This window comes from Humulus lupulus, chromosome 2 (genome assembly GCF_963169125.1).
Source record: "Humulus lupulus chromosome 2, drHumLupu1.1, whole genome shotgun sequence".
NCBI classification, from domain to species: Eukaryota; Viridiplantae; Streptophyta; class Magnoliopsida; order Rosales; family Cannabaceae; genus Humulus; species Humulus lupulus.
Window position 1 is genome coordinate 227,552,102 of NC_084794.1, and position 18,781 is coordinate 227,570,882.

Consider the following 18,781-nt stretch of genomic DNA (forward strand, 5'->3'; position numbering starts at 1 on the left):
TCGCCCTTCATAACATTGGATTATCGGGCTCGCTAAGGTGTCGAGCTCCGTCATCCCACGAGCGAAGTTGCCGTGCCCCAGGAGTGGGAATCCTGACAACAAGTTGAAGTATGCGGCCTGGAGCCAAGAACACATGAGGGCAGGGGCTTTACTTCCCTTGATGCCCTATATCAAGAACTTCGCGGACTTTGTTGGGCTCACCCCTTTCCACCTCAACACCAATTCGTACAGGGTTTTGTCCACCCTGAGGTCGCTTTACCACGAGCTAAAGTGGGAAGAACCTTCACCAAAGGAGATCCTGTATCTCTTTTGTTTGAAAAGCAATCCCTCCCGAGCTCGGGGAGGGGACAACTTATACTACCTCTCGAGCTATCCCAAAGAGAAGAAAATATTTGAGGATATACCCAACCATCCCTCAGACTTCAAGAAGGATTTCTTTTGGATGGATGGCTTAGCTCCTTCCAGACACTATTCGTTCAGGCGAATTCGTAAGTACCTAACAAATTTCTTCCTTTAGTGCTCGAGTTTTGTTTAAGCTCGCGCTTAGTCATAATATGTTCATTTTTCCAGCCAACTACCGTCGTCCCACTCCCACCAAAGAGATGTGTTGATGCGATTTTTCGCCAACAGATAATTATACGAATAAAGAGGGTGGATTAGTGAAAATTGATAAACCATAATATGAAAATAATAGTAATCTAGAATGTGGAAACTAATTGCAAGGAAAAGATGGTCACTCCTTTTTTAGGTGGTTCGAAGGTTAAAATCCCCCTAGTCCACCAGTCGATATTATTGATATCTCTTTACTATTTCTTACAAAGTGCTTGCTTTACAAGAAGAAGCCAACCCCTTGCACTACTCAGGGTTTCGGTATTTATAGGAGATTGATCTCTGAGTAGGTATTGGGGTCAACCCATGATCTAATCATCCATCATGTCATTTACGTGACACCGATGATTAATTCCTAATCCTTACAATGAAGTGTGGTCTAATCAATAGGTAAGGGTGGGTAATGGGCTGCATGGCCCAAATCAGGTGCGAGATGTCCGAACACGCACGTTTGTAATGTGTATCCAAGAATTCAGGAATAGAACAGACACATGATGTCTGATATATACACGTTTATATTGTGTGGTTGGCTTTACAAGGATTCGGGGGTGTCAGACCGATGCATCACAAGCTTAATGCAGCGCTAGCTCGTGGCTCCTACTATGCCGACACGATGGCTCCAAGGAGCAGCTAAACCATCCACCAGCTCGGGCTGGTCAGATAGGGGACTGTAACAAATAGCTCCGGGTGGATGGTTGACACGTGGCAGATCGATTTAGGCCCTACTCTAGCTCGCCAGAGTGTGTGCGGATATTTAGGGCGTACAAGATGAAAGAGCACAATGAGGCTTTGCTCTAACTTCCCTATGGCAGGAGGTCCCTCTCCTATCACCTTCATAAAGACAAACTTTGAGCCTGTGGTTTGTTGGAGAAGGATCAGTACACGTTCGACTGGTCCAACAAAAAATATACCAAGTGGGAGTTTGTGCCTCTCCCAACTGGCAGCCTTCCTCCGAGGCAAAATGCTAAGCCGCCATCCCTAGTTCAACGTCGCAGGAGCCCACAATCGGGGAACGAGGCCAATGATGAAGCCTCGAGCTCAAGCTCGAGTGACAGAGGTACGGTCTTCCTTAGCTCAGATTTGTGGTCTCCCTCACTACTTAAGCATAAGCCTGACAGATTAGTGTTGTGTAAGGATGATAGGGACCATTTTTATGTATGGACTTAGGTAGATGAGAGGGTTCATAGGTTCGATAGTTGGCTCGGGAAGTATGACACTATGTATAGTTTGAACGAGGTATGGAACGGAATAGCCGTTCAATGCAGAACAAACGACTATAGAGACCTTTTAAGGTTGACTTCAACTTATAGGGAATGTACTCCCCCCGCCTCCTCTAAAGATGTGGGAATTACATGGTCGTTGAGCACGAGCACGGGAGAGAGTTCCAGTTAAGTTTCTCTCTACTTGTCTTTTTATTCTTTCCCTGTCTGCATCATGCTAACTTTTTTGTCTTGGAATATATCATAATGCGCTGTAACTGTGTAGGTGATATGGATTCTGACCTCGACACTGTGCTCGCTAGTGACGAGGGAGCCCAGAGGAGCAAGCGTACGAGGGGCTCGCGGAAGTCTGACTGATCCGCCAAGGTCCTCAAGAGGACTAAGAAAACATCTCTTCCATCAGCTCCAGCTGCTACGAGCCCAGCTGTGGATCCGGCTTCTTAGGTCAAATCGTCCACTACGGTCGAGCTCCAACCTCCTCCGATCATGGTTCATTCAACTCTCGGCCCACCTCTGAAAAAGCCCTCAGCTTCCACAACACGCATGCTGTCGATTTCTAGTCACGTCGATGAGTATGTAATCGTCAATGCTGCCGAACCCCATGGGGCTACACTTGGCTCGGACATTCTGTCTCGAGTGGGCCAGATCTTTGGTGGCTTTGATGCCCCTCACTGGCAGTTTTTGAACAATGCTTGAGACTACAACACACTTTATGAGAAGAGCATGAAGCTCACTGCTGTGGTAACTTCCCTCACCTCGTTATTAGTTGTACTTGTACTTTTTTCATGTTCTAATTTGATTTCTTTGTGTGTTAGACTCTTGCTGTCTCTGCTCAGCTTAATTATAAGTTGAATAATGAGGTCCATTCGAGCAAGTCTTATGCCTAGGAGTCGAAGGATCTCCAACTTAAGCTTAGTGACGAGCTCAAGACCACAAAGGCAAAGATGGATGCTAAAGTTGAACAACTAAAGGCCAAGACAGTCGAGCTCAAGAAGGTGAATGCCCGACTCGCGGAGCTTGAGAAGATTAACGCCAAGCTTGAGGAGGAGAAGGCGGCCACTTTCGAGATTATGGAGGGAGAAAAGGCTCATCTCCTTGCAGAGTTTAAGGAGAAGAAGGATCGGGCAGTTGAATTGGCCATGTATGGGATCTGGGCCAGTAATGCCGATCTCGATGCCAGCTTCTTAGGCTCTTTCGAGGCAGTACTCGTGGCCAAGTGGCAGGCTTGGCTCGACGAGTAGGAGGCTGTTCGGAAGGAGGCAGAGAGAGCCAAGGAGGAAGATGATAAGGCTAAGGTGGATGCTCCTCCCTCCTAAGTCTCTACCTGGGGCTGCTTCCCTTCAAATTTTTTGTACTAGGTTTTTATGCCCCTGGGGCCAAGACAATTTATAGCTCGTTTAATAGCTATTTTTTCTTATGTTTATGATATTCGCATTTGACTTTGTTTTAATCTTTATGCTTTTTATTTCTTAAGTTGAAATATTTCAAGCAATTCATATTAAGAGTCCTTATGTCTGTTTATTCATACAAACATGTGGTGGATTTTAAGCTCAAGCTTCGATGCATTCATGCATAGTTTACTCGACGTATCCGTGCCCGATCTCGTTATTTGTCAAGGATGAAAGTTACTCTTACCATGCACCTGAAAGTACTTATATGGTGTGTAACATAGGTGGTTTAGTTATATCTTGCTTTCTTAGTAAATTTTCCTCGTTCTTGGTAACTCCCCAAGGTTATGAGGTCGAAACTGTTTTTTTGCAGGATATTCCAGCCTCAATCTCGACTTAACTTGAAGTAGGTTATGTTCCAACTTACTGTCGATTAGTTTTAGCTGGTTCGTTCCAAACCTATTCAGGTCGTGTTTGGTTTGTAATCCATACACCTATATTCTTGATCTAGTTATATCTAGATTGCATATTTGGTTATATCCAACTTATCTTGGCTCGCGCATTTGGTTACATCCAAACACTTAATTTTCAATAATTTGGTTATGTCCAAACTATCTTAGCTCGCGTATTTGGTTGTATCCAAACACTTGTGTTTTTTAATAATTTGGTTATGTCCAAACTATCTTAGCTTGCATATTTTATTATATTCAAACACTTTTATTTTTTAATAATTTGGTTATGTCCAAACTATTTTAGCTCGCGTACTTGGTTATATCCAAACACTTTTATATTTTAATAATTTTGTTATGTCCAAACTATCTTAGCTCGCGTATTTGGTTGAATCCAAACACTTATATGCTTTTAATAATTTGGTTATGTCCAAACTATCTTAGCTCGCGTATTTGGTTATATCCAAACACTTTTATGCTTTTCGTATATGCTATTTTATTTTTTCAAGTCAACGGTATATATATACCACTAATGCCCCCTTAATATCCTATGAGTTTGACCATATGTTATTAAATCAAGAGAGTTTGCAAAAAATACAGCATAATCAAATGAAAATGAGGTTTATTCGAAATTGAACAATTTATTAACAAAAACATAGGAAAGATAAAGAAACATGGTTACAGGTGTCACTATTCCTATACTATTGATAGTAAGGTTGCAAATGTTCGCTATTCCATGATCGTGGTACCAAATTCCCATTCAATCTTGCCAACTTGTAGACGCTAGGTCGGATAACTGATTTGATCTGATAAGGTCCTTCCCAATTAGGCCCAAGAATGCTAGCAACTGGATCCCGTGTTGCCAAGAACACACGCCTAAGCACCAAATCTCCCACTCTGAATTTTCTATCTCGAACCCTTTTATTGAAATACCGGGTAGCTCGCTGTTGGTATGCAGCATTTTTTAGCTATGCTTCGTCCCTTCTTTCTTCAATTAGGTTCAGACTTACTTCAAGCTGGGATTGGTTCGAGGCTTGATCATAAGGGTGGGTTCGAATGGTGGGTATTTCGACCTCAATTGGCAGCATAGCCTCACATCCATATGCCAGAGAAAAAGGGGTATGTCCTGTTGAAGTACGGGCTATGGTTCGATATGCCCACAAAACTTGGGGCAATTCTTCGGGCCATTTCCCTTTAGCTTCTTCCAAATTTTTCTTCAGAGAACTCTTCAGGGTTTTGTTTACAGCCTCGACCTGGCCATTCGTTTGGGGATGGGCCATGGAGGAGAAACTTTTTATTATCCCATTTTTCTCGCAAAAGTTGGTAAACAAGCCGCTATCGAATTGAGTACCATTATCGGACACTATCTTCCTTGGCATCCCAGATCTGCAGATGATATTTTTTACCACGAAGTCCAAGACTTTTTTCGAGGTAATTTTCACCAGAGGCTCAGCCTTGGTCCACATCGTAAAGTAATCTACTACGACTACTATGTACTTGACTCCGCCTTTGCCAGTTGGCAACAAGCCTATGAGGTCGATTCCCCAGATCGCAAATGGCCATGGGGAGGTCATCATAGTTAGCTCGGAAGATGGAGCTCGAGGGATTGTGGCGAATCTTTGACACTTGTCGCATTTCTTGACGTAATCAAACGAATCTACTTTGATGGTAGGCCAGAAGTATCCTTGGCGTATGATTTTCTTGGATAGCTATGCCCCCCAGTGTGGTCTCCACAGAATCCTTCATGAATTTCTTCTATGATCTTCTTAGCCTCGGGTGGAGTCACACATCGGAGTAATGGCATAGAGTATCCTCTTCTATATAGCCTTCCATCCACAACAGTGTACCTAGGGATCTGATACATTAGTTTTCGAGCCTTGGTCCGTTCTTCTGGGAGAATGCTGGTTTCAAGGTACCTAATTATCGAGGTCATCTAGGTTTGCTCAGAGTTTATCTTGCATACATTTTCCTGTTCAGGCTCGATTATACTGGGTGTTGATAGATGTTCAATTGGCACGACATTCAGTTCGTCGACCTCGGTGGACGTGGCGAGCCTAGCTAAGGCGTCTGCATTCGAATTTTTCTCTCAGGAAACCTGTTCTATCATGTAAAATTTGAAATGCTCGAGTGCTGCCTTTGCTTTTTCTAAATATGCAGCCATTCTCGTTCCGCGAGCCTGGTATTCCCCTAAGATTTGGTTGACCACCAACTAGGAGTCACTATAGCAATGTATCGCCTTAGCCTTGAGTTCCTTGGCTATTCGAAGTCCTGCTAGTAGAGCTTCGTATTCAGCCTCGTTATTTGACGCTTCGAAGTCAAATCTCAAAGCGGAGTGAAATAGACTTCCTGCTGAGGTGATCAAAATTATTCCTGCCCCCGACCCATTTTCATTGGAAGACCCATCAACATAAAGTTTCCAGAGCTCACGGACTGGTGTTATAACTTCATCGTTAGTCATTCCAGTGCATTCCACTATGAACTCTGCCAGGGCCTGTCCTCTTATGGTTGTCCTCGGATGGTAGGTGATCTCGAATTGTCCGAGTTCAACGACCCATTTTAGTAATCAGGCCGAGGCTTCTGGCTTGGACAAGACTTGTCTTAGTGGTTGATCGGTCAGCACATGAATGGGGTGTGCCTGGAAATAGGGCCAGAGCTTTCGAGATGAGTGAATTAGGCTGAGTGCCAACTTCTCCATTAAGGGGTATCTCGATTCTGCTCCCAGTAACCTTTTGCTGACATAGTATACTGGCTTTTGCACCTTCTGTTCTTCTCGGACGAGCACAGTGCTAATGGTGTGCTCGGTCGTAGCAAGATATAGGTTCAAAACTTCCCCCATGATAGATTTCGACAAGATGGGAGGTTCCGCAAGGTGCTTCTTGAGCTCCTGAAAAGCTAGCTCGCATTCTTCTGTCCACTTGAATTTTTTGCCTCCCCTCAAAAGGATCGAAAAAATGGAAGACAGCGGTCTGTAGATTTTGAGATAAACCTACTTATTGCCGCCATTTGCCCAGTCAAACTTTGGACATCCTTATGCTTTCGAGGTGAGGGCATATCAATTAAAGCCTGGATCTTGTCTGGATTAGCTTATATTCCCCGGGCGTTTACAATGAAGCCTAGGAACTTTCCTGATGATACTCCAAAAGAACATTTCTGGGGGCTGAGCTTCATGTCATACCTCCGCAACATGGCAATGCACTCTTCAAGGTTGTCCACATGGTTACTATTATGTTTAGATTTAACTAACATATCATCAACATAAACTTCCATGTTATTACCTATATGTTCGGAGAAGATCATGTTTACGAGCCGTTGGTAAGTGGCTCTAGCATTCTTTAGTCCGAACGGCATGACATTGTAGCAATACAGTCCTTTGTCTGTCACAAAACTCGTATGCTCTTTGTTTGGGGCATGCATGGTGATCTGGTTATATCCAGAATAAGCGTCCATGAATGACATAAGTCCATGCCCAGCCGTAGCATCTACGAGCTGGTCGATTCGAGGTAGGGGAAGCAGTCCTTAGGACATGCCTTATTGACGTTTGAGTAATCAATACTGGTCTGCCATGTCCCGTTAGGTTTCAGGACTAGCACCGGGTTGGCGACCCAATCGGGGTAGAAGGCATCTCGTATGAATCGTTTGCCTTCAACTTGTCGACCTCTTCCTTTAGGGCCTTCTTCTTGTCGTCATCCAGGAGTCTTCGCTTTTGCTGCTTCGGGGGGAAGCTCTTGTCAATATTTAGAGCGTGGCTTACCACATTCAGATTTATCCCTACCATATCTGAATGCGACCATGAAAAACATCCTGGTTCTTTTTTAAAAAGCAAATTAATTGCTATTTCGTTTCTTTTGGGAGGTTTTTCCCTACCTTCACTGTCTTCGGGGGGTCTACTTCTTCGAGCCTGACCTCCTCAAGCTCTTCTAATGGCTCGAGGTCAGCTCTTTCCTCAGATCAATTTCTTTGTCTATCTTGAAGACTGTTTTATCCTTATTCTGAATTATGACAAGTGTTTGTGCACTTGTCCATTTCTTTCCTCTAATGGAAATGCTATAGCATTCCCTCCCTGCGAGTTGGTCTCCTTTCAGTGTCCCGATGCCACTAGAAGTCGGGAACTTGACGGCCAAGTGCCTTATAGATGAAATTGCCCCTAGCCCTACTATGGCGGGTCTCTCGAGCAGTACGTTGTAGGCTGATGTTAGATCCACTACAACGAATTCCATCATCTTGGTTGTCAAGACCGGGTAGTCTCCCAAGGTTACAGGGAGTTCGATGGATCCCATACAGGCAGCCCCTTCTCCTGAAAATCCGTATAATGTCATTGCACAGGCCTTTAGGTCACGAAGCATGAGTCCCATCTTTTCTAAGGTGGCCTTATAGAGGATATTCACTGAGCTCCCGTTATCAATCAGGACTCGGTGAACCCTCTTATTCGCGAGCTGAAGGGTGATGAACATCGAGTCGTTGTGAAGAAACTACACATGAGATGCGTCATCCTCAGTAAAATTTATAGGTTAAGATTCAACCCTTTGGTATTTCAGAGCCCTGGGTTTTGGTTTGTAAGGGGACCCGTCACCAGTTTTCAGCTCATTCACGTATCATTTTTGGGCGTTCCTGCCCAATCCTACGAAATGAGGTCCCCCCGAGATGGTTACAACATCTTCTCCATCAATCGGAGGGGGTCACTCGTCCTCCTTTGCTTGGGAGTTATTGTTTTGGGCAGGCAGCGGTGCAGCTGCCCTCTGACTGGTAGAAGCCTAATTGGGATTTTGGTTTCTTACATATTGCCTGAAATATCCTCTCGAGATCAGGCCTTCAATCTCATCCTTTAGTTGCCTGCATTCATCGTTTGTATGTCCGATATCTCTATGGAATCTGCAGTATTTACTAGAGTCTCTCTTTGCTTTCTGGTTCCTCATGGGGTCCGGACGCCTAAAAGGGACCTGGTTTTCATTAGCCAGGTAGACATTCTCCCGAGACTCATTTAGCTCGGTATACACTTTGTACATGGAGAAATATCTTTCCCCCTTTCGCCTTGGGATTATTCCCTTCATTCTTCTTTCTTTTAGAAGGGTTATCCACAGGGGGTTTTGAGGTCGTAGGATCTGCCGAGGTTGAGGCAGAGTTTACATTTGTTGTTGTAGCTACGGGCTGAGAGGCCATATTCAATGCCGACCTTGCCTCTTCTACATTAACAAACCTCTGATCTCGTCAATTGAACTCGGTTAAGGACCTCACGGGTTTCCTCTGCATATCTTCCCAGAGAGGACTTCCAGGCATTACCTCGGCTCGGACATCCATTAAATTGCCGCTGTCATCTACGTCACGAGCTCGGGAGACTTCTAAATTGAACCTTGTAAGGTAACTTTTCAATGTTTCATTCGGCTGCTGTTGGACATTGGTCAAGGCGGACGCCTCGGGCCTTATTCCAATCATGGCTCTGAATTGCTTCTTGAAATCTCTAGATTATTGATCCCAAGAAGCAATTGAATGCCTCTTATATTTTTCAAACCAGTTTTTTGCTGGTCCTGTGAGCAAGGCTGGAAACAGCATGCATCTGAGCTCGTAGCCCACGTTACTCGCTCTCATAATTGTATTGAACGTACTCAAGTGACTATATGGATCGGAATTCCCATCAAATGGTGGGACATGAGGAATTCATAATCCTTGAGGAAACGGGGTGTTGGAAATATGGGGGGTGAAGGGCTCGAGTTCCTCGTCGAACTCTTCGTCCCGATCTCGACCTCGTTCATTTTGTAAGAGCCTGAACGACCTTTCCAGTTGTTCGATCCTTTCTTGGACTGGATCCACGGGGTGTCTAACTTGAAACTGGTTATCGTTGATCCCAATTCCAGCTTTGCGCCTCCGCATAGGATTCTTGCGTCCATTGAGGTGATCCCTCAGGTCTGGGTTCGAGGGGTTATCATTACCCTGATTCTGGTTCAGGCGTTCCCGTAAATCTAGGTGATCCCTTCGATTCCCAGCATTTCTGTGTCCCTGGTCATACATACTGACCGATCTAGTATCTCCTGAGCCTTCACTGATATGGCTCGTCGCGTGGTTGTTTCGAGATGGGTTCCTTTCTGTTTGTCTCGTCTCAATAGTGTGAGACTGAGACATTTGGCTTCTTGTGGGTTGGGTACCTCTATGCTCTCTAGCCGTCTCCCCATTACTATGTTTTCGCCCAACTTGCCTTTCCCTATCACCCTGATTCGGTTGCGCATTTCTCCGAGTTGGTGAGGGATACCTTATCGGCAACGGTGGGTGCCTTATGGGTGATGGTGGCTGCCATCCATTATGGGGCCTAGAAGGTCCCAAGTTTGCATGTGCTGGTTCATGAGCATTCTATGTGTTACTAGGATTTTGGGTCCGAGCCTTTGTGGGGGGCTCGGTTATTCCCAATCTCAGTCGGTACCTCAGCAGTTGAGTTGGCAGGAGCTCCAGCCTGGGTACTTCTCCGGGGCCTTGAGGGAGCAGGCTGTTCTGTAGGCGGTGAAGGTTGCTCTGTTCTTCGTGTGGCAGCATTTTTGCGAGGTCACCCACGAGGCCTTCATGGTGGAACATGAACATCTCGTGGAGGTGGAGCTTAGGCCTCAGGTGGAGGCGGGGGCTGAGCCGCCTACGCCTCGGTAGCCAATCTGGCCAGCTCCTCGTTACGTTTCCTGGCCTCCGCCAACTGCTTTCGCAGATGATGGTTTTCAAGCTCCACAATAGGGACATATCGTTCAGGGTTGTAGTACATGTCCTCATCATCCCTGGGGGCCGGTGGTGCCGGTGATCCTTAAGAGTCAGAGGAACCACTTCTCTCATCAGGGTCTGAATCCATCATTGGCTGCTTCCCAGGGCGCCGGGGGTAATCAGTTTCCTCTAAGATTTCCTCCTCAGGAACATTGGGATCATTCACAGCCATAGTTGATTCATGGAGGCTTCTTTGACTGAATAGACTCACGTACGTACTGCTTAATGCTCTCAATGAAAGCACCAAACTATTGACATCGCTTTTCGTCAACTTAAATTGTAGAGCAATTAAACAACGTAAACTATGAAGCGAATGAATAATGAAGAAAGTCAAGAGGGTTTTTACGTGGTCTAGCAGTTAATTTTGCCTAGTCCACGAGTCTATGTTATTAAGACTTAGAGATTTCTGGAAATTCTTCAGAGATGAATGACCCAGAGCTTTCTCTCTCACCAAAAGAAATCGATCCTTTACAAGTGGTCATTCCTCCTCTATTGATAGGGGAGGTTACATGGTTCATTCCCACATATTTCAGGAAAATATTATGTATATCAATTTAAATAATGACATTAAATGTAATATCTCCTATATACATGGAAACGTCCCATAAGAATCGGGAACGGATAATAGACTAAATGATATCCCTTAAATATTGGGATTTTACAACAATAAATATGTTCATACGTAACGGGCTATCCCAGGTGACTTATCGGGTCTTCGAGATCAGCAATCGGCCTTGTGGCTGCCAAGACTTATGGTACTGCTACAAGCTTGCCACCCTACTTCAGGACATGCTCGGAGTGAATAGACACTGTCGAAGCTATCACACTCGAGCTTGCACTTCCCAAGCTCAAACTGTTTAACCCGAAGACAATCGATATCTGATGTATCCTATTGTCGTGCTATTTCGAACTCAGAAAGTATCCCGCGATTACACATCTTTGAGGTCGTTGTTTTACTTAAGATATTTTACGGCTGGACCATACAATGTTTTCATACATTTCGAGCTCACACTTGACGAGCCCAGTCTTCAGGGTCATAACCTCTTGTCTCGAAATCTTGGTGTAACAATATATTATCCATCTCTGGGTTTTTTCCTTATCTAAACAAGCATAAAATGCCAAAGAAAAAGGCATACAGAGTAATTAATTTAAGAAAGATATTCTAAAAAGCCCCCAAATATAAAAGAAGACTTGTGGACTTACTTTATAGGCCTAGTCGATTAAGAGATAACTGAGATTTTGGTTTGGACTGTTAGACGACTCTAGGTCAAAGCTGCAACTAATCAATAAGTTTAGGTCATAGTTGTAATTTGCCAAGATATTTTATAAGTCTTTTGTAAGACTAGGGAAAGGAGTTACTCATCAAAATTTAACTTTTAAAGACACTTTTAAACAAAACTGCCTTGTATTATTAATTTAGAAAAAAATTCAAGGGTAGGAAAACTCCAAGTAACAAAAGCTATAAATTTCATACATTTACAAAATCATTTTTTAACTTTTCAGCTAACCAAACTATGGAAAAGAAATAGCTAGGTTTGTACATGAAGTAGAATCATGTTAATTTCAAGGAGAAACTATACATGACCCTGAAAAGAAAAGCAAATCAGCCAGAGCTACTTGCAATAAAACAGAAATGGACTTCGAAATCTATACAAACAATTGTTCCACTCAAAGAGATAGCCTCAATTGAGCCAATAAGATAAAAGCAAAATTACATTCATAACTTTTCCTATGTCTACAAAAAATTAAAAGAAAAATCAAAATAATTAATTTACCAATAATCAAACCAATTAAACAAACACAATTCAATTATACGATAATCATAGACAAGTCTACATAAAATCGAACAATATTTTTCCTATACTAGCAACCAACCATTTGCCAATATCAACTCAAACAACACACAAGTTTTATTCCTTATCTCATCGCAACACACAAATTTCTCAGATCTTACTTCACTAAAACATTCAAGTTCTCAACCTTCCGTTATCACCGCAACACACAATAACAATCTTAGAACCTACTTCACATGAATATTTAAGATATTCAAACTCTTCTAAAATTTTCATAATAAGTGACCTTTCAATTTGAAATTCAAGTTATAAATGCTAACCCAAATGCTGAAAAACAAAATCATATTTACAAATTAAAAAAATAAGGCTTGCTCTCTAATAAAAAATTAGTTCTATTCATACTAGTCTTAAGAATTACATGCTATAATGTCTAATGTTTACTTGGTAAATGATTTTATTTTGAAAAATAGACCAATCTTAAACTAAGAAAAGTGATAGAAGTCAAAGATAAATTAAAGCATAGTATTTATATCAAGTAATATTTGATAGAAATTGTTCTTTTGTGTTGTTCAGATCAGAAAGCTATTAACCCAAAAGATAGCATTGCGTTAAAGCATCAAAAAACACAAAAGAGAAACAATAAGCTAAGAGATGAACGAAGAGAAAATTCCACTGCCAAACAGAGTATTCGCTATCGCTGAATTCCAAGACCACTAACAATAGAAGTACAAAACTAAAAATTAGCTTATAGGAAAAAAAAAACAAAAATAGAATAGAACTTCTTCTATTTTTGTAAGCAAATAGTAGATTGAAGCAAACAAGGTTAAAAAATAGATCCCCGGTTTTATATTATCTTTCATTCCAACAAAATAGCAAATCAAACTTATAGACACGCTTCCACCATTATCAAATATTTTCATAAAACTAGAAGGCATCATGCATTCAGATAAAAAATTGAGAACATAGAAATAGCCTATCTCTCACCATTATCAACTATTTTCATAAATCTAGAAGGACCATATACAATGTCTATTTCTCTCTCTCATATAAAGCTACCAAACCATATCTAAGATATCTTCATAGCTCATGAGTATGAGAAGTTGATGTACTTATTAATTGTTAATCATATAATGAAACGTTATCTCTTTATATAAAGATAACAGACTAAATATTTTTTTTGTTTTTTTCTTTTAACTAACAAAAATTATAAAACTATTAAAACAAAAAGAAAAAAAATCTGCTAAAAAACAACAATGTCTATCATATAAACACTTTAATATATAGATATATATCATAAGATTCCAAAAATAAATAAATAAGTAAAAGGTAACATTGACTCATACAAAGTAGAAATTGTATATCGTACATCTTAGCTAAGCACACCTTTCATGATTATTTCTTACGCAGTTCTTATATAAAGAACTTCATAAATCAATAAATGACTTATAAATACAACAAATAGGCTATTTGTATCACAATACCAGGAACATCAATATGATGTACAACATATACAAAGAACCAAGTAATGGGGAAACACTGTAGCTTCTTTGAGAATGAATTGCAGGGGTAGCAATTCAACGAAATTTTCTATTCAGAAAAAAATGTGAAATTATTTACATCTAGTAAACAGTTGATGACAATAAACATTAGTAAATGATCAATTTGATTAGTAAATGACAACAGACCAAGTTGGATGAACAGACATTAGCATCAATGCCCAAAGTAGACTGAACATAAAACAACCCATTTGAAGACAAACAAGTCTCCAGAACATTAATAAATCAACTCCAAAATTGCTTTCGACTCCTAATTGCCAGCTCTCTTCTCAAGTTTTGACAAAATAATTATGTAACTTAAAAACTGAATATCAATTCCTGTTTCATATAAACACAAGTTATCAAGCTAAAAATCAACACGATAACGAATTAGCAACAAGTTGATCATGTACAAACAGATACGAATCAAATATGTTTTTAAGTTATACACCACATACCAAAATCTGTGAATTCCTCTTGCGAAGGTGAAGAAACTCGACATATTCCTTAGCTCCCTCATTTGTCTTGTCAAGCTGCGAGACCAAAGGTCGCCTTGTCATGATCCTTGCAAATTTTCCAATCCAAATTCCATTATATATCCTTGCTAAAACAAAATAGTAAATAAGAAGAAAAAAGATACAAGAAAATTAAACGATAAAAATAGTAAATAAGAAAAAAAAACAAATACCTCACAAAGTTGTTCTTTCTTCAGCTGGGAAGATACTGCCATGACTTGCGTGAGGGAGATAGAGCACCATGACTTGTATCGGCGTGACTCGTCCCAGTGTGCTCCAGCAACTAAACAGAATGGAGAGAGTGCTCCTCTGGCATGGTGTGCTCCAGCAGCTCGCGCGACGAAGAGAGGGTAGAAAGACTCTGGGAGAGAGAGAGAGCGAGAGAAAGATCGATGGAGAGGGAACTGAGAAACTAAGTGTGAGAGAAAGAGGCAGAGGCGTCATTAGGGATTGGGTTTTGAGAGAATAGGGCTAGGCAGAAACCGAGTGAGAGAGAGGGAGGTGGAAACTGAGTGTGACTTTTTCATTTGACTTTTTCTAATCTCATTTTCATTTGGCACCTAATAAAATTATGTAATTTTATTTGCCGCCTGTTTTTTTAGATTAATCACATGGTTATTTCTTTATTAGGATTTAATAGTCCAAGAGGTGTATATAAAAAAAAAAACTTTTATAACACGCATCATTTTTTAGAACTCGCTCTGCGAGCCCTCAAACAATTCTTTTAGGACTCTCAACACGAGCCCTAAAAATTCCAAGAGGTAACAAATCAAACTTATAGGACACGCATCATTTTTTAGGACTCGCTCCGTGAGCCCTAAAAGAAATTCTTTAAGGACTCACATTTAGGTGAATGTCCTAAAATGATGTTTTTGTAGTAGTGATTATATTCATTTGTGTATTTACTCACACATTTTAAGATATATTTTATTAATCTAATTTGTGTATTTGTTATTTCATCCATTTTTGTCATTTTATTTTGTTTTGTTTTTGTAGTTTTTTCATAAATTTTTTAAGATTTATTTGATTTTCTTGAAGATGATTTTCTGGGAACTAACAATGATTAAATCGTTGTTGTCGATTTGTAGTGATGTTTTGATTTTGGTAGTCATTTCAGCAAGTTACATATTTTAAATAGGTATTATTATATACATATTTTTTTGACAAATATAACTATTTTTATATTTTATATATACCTTCGTATTTAAAAACATTAGCTAGTTAGAGTTTTTTTTGCTCGAACTTGAAGTTCATTGACTAAACAAAAGAAATGGCAACCACATCAGGGTTCCCTCCCTTGTGCATATAAAATTGGTTAGGTTCTCCACTCTAGCTCTTTGGTCCGGTCTATTGATCTTTCGACTAATATGATCAATTTTACAACTTTCAAATCTGTCTAGATATGAGATTGCCCGCATGTACACTGCCCAAACCTTCCTTCCAATCAGGGGGTCTAGTACAAGTTGAAAGAGCCCTCTCTACTATACTAGAATAATAGAAAGTATGGACTTTATTCCTTTTTTTGTCACTAGCTCATTGGAGAGCTAAGATGACTGCTTAAAACTCTGTTTCTAATGGAGACGAAGCTGCATACTGAGTTGCCTTCATGAATGTTACCATCTTGTTCCTTCAGATAGATACAGCCGCGATGCTTGCTTTGTTCTCCATATAGGTTGCGTCGAGCATTATGGCATATGTGGCATCAGTCCTCTTCTCTCTTTGTCGACCCAAGGTAGTCACTTGGTCTCCAATCTGGTCCGCATATTCCCATGCTTCACAGTATTCCTCAAACTTCATGATGTTGTGTGGTGTGCCTCCTGGATACTCGGTTTTCAGCCAACTACCCAAGCCTTGTTCTTGGTCCTCCAGACTGTCTCAAATAAACAAGCTGTACATTTCAGAATATGTTGTAGTGTCCCAAAACTTCTAATAAAATTGAATGTTTTGATTGGCATGCCAAAATGACACATGAGGTAATTATGTGATTTATATTATTATATGATTGAGTATGCATGATTATGTATACTAAATGTGTTTGAAGACCCATTTTTGTTAAAAATAGGTATTTTCGTAATTTTGACCTGTTAAGGGTATATTTATAATTTCTATGTGTTATGTGCTTGGGACGATATTATTATGTGGATATATGTGATATTCAGCTTGATGAGATCCTTTCGAGTAGTTTTAGCGAAAAAGTCACAACGGGGATAAATGCCCCGCTCAGATCGACCCTAGGTGTACTTTGGGGATTTTGCATATTTTGGAATTTCCCTTGGGAGTTGTTAAAGGATTGTTTAAAGGGAGGGTAAAAGGTTCTCTTGACCCTAAAATTAGGACAAATGGCTAAGTGTTGATTTCCTAGTCATTCACGTATACTCTCTTTCTCACCTCTCCTAGTTTCTCTTCTTACACATCCAAGACCAAAAAAAAAACACTCAAATTACGGGCTAAGCTTTTGGAATATTTAGGAGTCTTATAGGAGATTGAAGCTTTCCATGGGAATTAGCAGCTGATTAAGACACCCTTACAACTAGGATTTCAAAAAATTGAGCAACGTAAGAACTTTTCTTTAAGGTTTTTTTTCTTGCTCTTCATGGATGTTCTTGAATGGAATTTGGGGTTTAGGGTGATTTTTTTCTTCGAAATTGATGTTTTAAGATGACTATTATGATTTTAAGAGTATTAGAATTTAACTTTGCATCATGGTGGCATTTGAGTTTGAATTGGAGCCTATGGGTTGTGCTAATTTTTTTTTTCAAATTTGGGGAAAAATAGGTTTAGAACCCTAAAATCCCATTTGGTGTTCATGGATGAGAATTTTTTGTATATTTGATGTCTTTGTGATGGATGTGAACTGTTAGGTTGACTTTGAGACATGAATTTGGGTTTGGTACCTATTTGGGGTTAATTTCCAGTCACTTTGTGTCTAGTTTAAGGTCTGAAATCCCAAGAAAACGCAGAATTTTCTAGGTTTAATACATGTTTAGGCACCTATTTCTTTTTGCCAGCTACGGCGCCAATGGGTCGGTGCCATGGCACCAATGCATTTTTAGGTTACGAATTTTTGGTTTTGTAAATAGACTATAACGTTTGGCCCTGGTGTCAAATTTGGACGTTCTTTATATGGTTGGGAAGCTTGTGAAAAGCTCTACGATCCTAGAACCCAATCTGAGTTTAGATGTGATTATTTGGAGCTCATTATCAAACTTAGTTCCTAATGAGCATATAATTAATGTTGTGATTAGGGTTTCCACGGGGATCGGGAAAAGGATCACACTTGAGGTTGTTCTATCTTCAGCGCAAGACTCAAGGTAAGAAAACTGGTACATGCACCAAGAATAGGTCACTAGCCCCAACTTAAGAACATGGTTATAATCATGTGCTGATTCTGATTAGAATTATATACCTTGTTCTATAATTGCATATGTTGCATCTGTGTCTTATCATTATTTTTTATTAGTCGGGGAGAACCGTATTCGACAATAATCATGCGAAATGTAGGCCGTTATGGCAGGGCGACTATGGGGCTGCGGTATTCGACATATGTTGTATAACTTGTTGGAAGGTTGACTTGAGTTTTTTTATAATCTGTGAAACATGTGTTTAACGTTTATGTATAATTGAATACTTGTTATGCCTAGTTGAGTTTTATTGATAGGCCTTAGCTCCCAGGTGCTTTGTGGTGTGGTAAGGGCAAAGGGAAGATGGACCATCCATGAGTTAGAGGGCTCTAGGGCAGTGTGTACATACTCGGCCTACTCAGCTGCCACGGTCGAGATATTTCGAGGGACTTAGCGTATAAGTCCAGTTTCACCGCTTTGGCCGGCTATTTTTGTAACGTTGGGTTGTAATTATACTTTGTTTAAAACTATTTTGGGTTCCCTTGTAAATACTTTAAGTTTTAATAAAAAGTTTAATCCTTTTGACTAAAATCTTTAATACCTAAACCACTATTTAATTTTAATTACACTTTTGAGTTCAAATGACTCGCTTCACGTGTTAAGCATTATTTCAAATACACAGTGTAATGGTCCTGGATTAGTAGAGCGTTAAATATGTAGTTGCTAGTTTTGTCTTTGGTATTTTAGGAGGCCTTCCATGAATTCCTCCAAACTATTTGCATCTATTAGATCACTCCTAATAGCAAGAGGCTCCATAAACCATAATGCTCTTGTGAAAGGGCACTCCTTAAACACATGCAACGATGTTTCTTCGGCCTCTTCACAGAGATACCAGCTAGTTTCTTGGGTAAACTTGAGCTTGTCCTTTGTTTGGAGTGCATTCATTAAAGTTCTCCAAAGGGTCACACTCAATTTGGGAAGTATTCGTGGATCCCAAACCTTCTTCAAGAGTGTCTTCTCTACACAGAACCTATGCTTTTGATCTTCAAAGTAAGCCGAATTCACTATGAAGAGGCCATTAGCATATGTTTCCAAATCATCATGTCACTACTTTCCTGAGAAAAAATCTGAATTTGACCAATCTTTCCTCCCAAGTCCTCACTAAATATATTCTGTAGTAGATCCTCATTCAATTCCCT